This window comes from Penaeus vannamei, chromosome 11 (assembly GCF_042767895.1).
Source record: "Penaeus vannamei isolate JL-2024 chromosome 11, ASM4276789v1, whole genome shotgun sequence".
NCBI lineage: Eukaryota > Metazoa > Arthropoda > Malacostraca > Decapoda > Penaeidae > Penaeus > Penaeus vannamei.
In genome coordinates, this window is record NC_091559.1 from 11227027 (window position 1) to 11229181 (window position 2155).

The 2155-nt window shown below is 40.6% G+C and overlaps 1 non-coding gene across 1 annotated transcript; it reads right to left on the reverse strand.

The window, feature by feature from the left end:
- Nucleotides 1–1303: 1303 nt before the first annotated feature.
- TRNAR-CCU (transfer RNA arginine (anticodon CCU)) lies at nucleotides 1304–1375 on the reverse strand. The gene has a single exon. It is a non-coding gene; the product is annotated as a tRNA-Arg (tRNA).
- Between the last annotated feature and the right edge of the window lie 780 nt (nucleotides 1376–2155).

Consider the following 2155-nt stretch of genomic DNA (forward strand, 5'->3'; position numbering starts at 1 on the left):
TGTGTGTGCCGCTGGGTGCCTTACTCTGTACAAAAAGAAAAATGGAAACCTTGCAAATTTATAAGAAGGGATTATATATTTTGTCATTTTCCTCTTTACAATTATTAAAAAGTGGTTAGCAGTTTGGTTCGTTACTTCACTGAGGAAAACATAATCCTGATCATTTTTCCTGTTACCAGACTCCAGGTTTTTCCGTATCAGTCTAATGTGAAAAGACAAAGTAAGAAAAACTGTTGAAAAAAACACGAAAGCGGTGAAGCAGTAATGGCAGGCGATTCTTTGTCCTGTTTCAACATCCTTCGTGTCAGCATGTCTCTCTCTCTCTCTCTCTCTCTCTCTCTCTCTCTCTCTCTCTCTCTCTCTCTCTCTCTCTCTCTCTCTCTCTCTCTCTCTCTCTCTCTCTCTCTCACTTGTGGAATTAATGTCAAGCAAATCGCAAAAGGAACAACGAAGGGAAGAACAAGAACACACGAATATTGATGTGTCTTCCTGTTCTTCCCTATGTTGTTCATTTTGCTCACAGATAGATAGATAGAGATGGATAGACAGATAGATAGATATATAGATAGAGAGGGAGGGCAAGGAGACAGAGATAGAGAAGGGAGAGAGAGAGGTAGAGAGGAGAGAAAGACGGAGATAGATAGATAGATAGAAAGAGAGAGGGGGGAGAGGAAAGGTAGACAGAGGGAAAGAGAGAGAGAAGGGGGGGGGAGAGGAGAGGGAGACAGAGAAAAAGAGAGGAGAGAGAGAGAGAGGAGAGAAAGACGGAGATAGATAGATGGATAGAGAGAGAGGGGGGGAGAGGAAAGGTAGAAAGAGGGAGAGAGAGTGGGGGGGGGGGAGGGGAGAGGGAGACAGAGAGAGAAAGAGAGAGGTAGAGGAGAGAAAGACGGAAACAGATAGATAGATGTATAGAGAGAGTAGAAGAAGAAGAAGAAGAAGAGAGAGAGAGAAAGGGGGGGAGAGGGAGATAGATAGATAATTAGCTAGAGATAGATAGACAGATAGATTGAGGTAGAAGAGAGACTGATAGATAGATAGGTAGATAGAGAGTGAGAGGGAGGGTGAGGAGAGGGGAGATAGAGAGAGAAAAAAAAGAAAGAGAGAGAGAGAGAGAGAGGAGAGGGAGACAGAGAGAGAGAGGAGAGAGAGTGGAGAGAAAGACGGAGCTAAATAGATGGATATAGACAGAGAGACAGAGAGACAGAGAGAGAGAGAAGGGGGGGGGAGGGAGAGGGAGACAAAGAGAAAGATGTCTTTTTATATGAAATGACACTACAAACTAAGATAAGTATTTCGATCTAGCCTCCATCGGGGATCGAACCCGAGCCTGTCGCGTAGGAGGCGACCGTGCTTTCCACTACACCACGGAGACTTACTTTTAGATGCAAGAGAAATTTAAATGCATTTTACTGTTAGCTCAGGCAATGCCCCATCAACCTTTGTGCGTGCGCGCGCGCGCGCGCGCGCGCGCGCGTGTGTGTGTGTGTGTGTGTGTGTGTGTGTGTGTGTGTGTGTGTGTGTGTGTGTGTGTATGTGTGTGTGTGTGTGTGTGTGTGTGTGTGTGTGTGTGTGTGTGTGTGTGTGTGTGGGTGTGGGTGGGTGGGTGGGTGAGAAACGTATGAGTATATGCATATATGAATGGCAAAATACAAGCATTCTTTCTCTCTCCATATGTCTTTCTCTTCCCCTCTCTATCGATCTACCTCTGCTTACACATCTATTTATCTTTGTCCGTATATCAATCTCTCTGTCTCAATATCCCTCCATTTATCTATCCTTCACTTCATCTACCTATCTGGTACATAGAACGATAGATAGTTAAATCGATAGACGGTTCTAGAAATGGACGGGAAGACAGATAGACAGATAAACAGATAAACAAACAGGTAGACAGACAAACATATATATATATATTTATATATTAGATAGATAGATAGATAGATAGATAGATAGATAGATAGATAGAAGGATACATAGATAGCTGAATAGATAAGTAAATTAATATTATATATATATATATATATTTATATTTATATTATTACTATTATTATAATTATCTTTAATAATAATAATATTATTATTATCAATAATAATAATAATGATAATAATAATAATAATAATAATAATAATAATAATAATAAAAGTACTTATG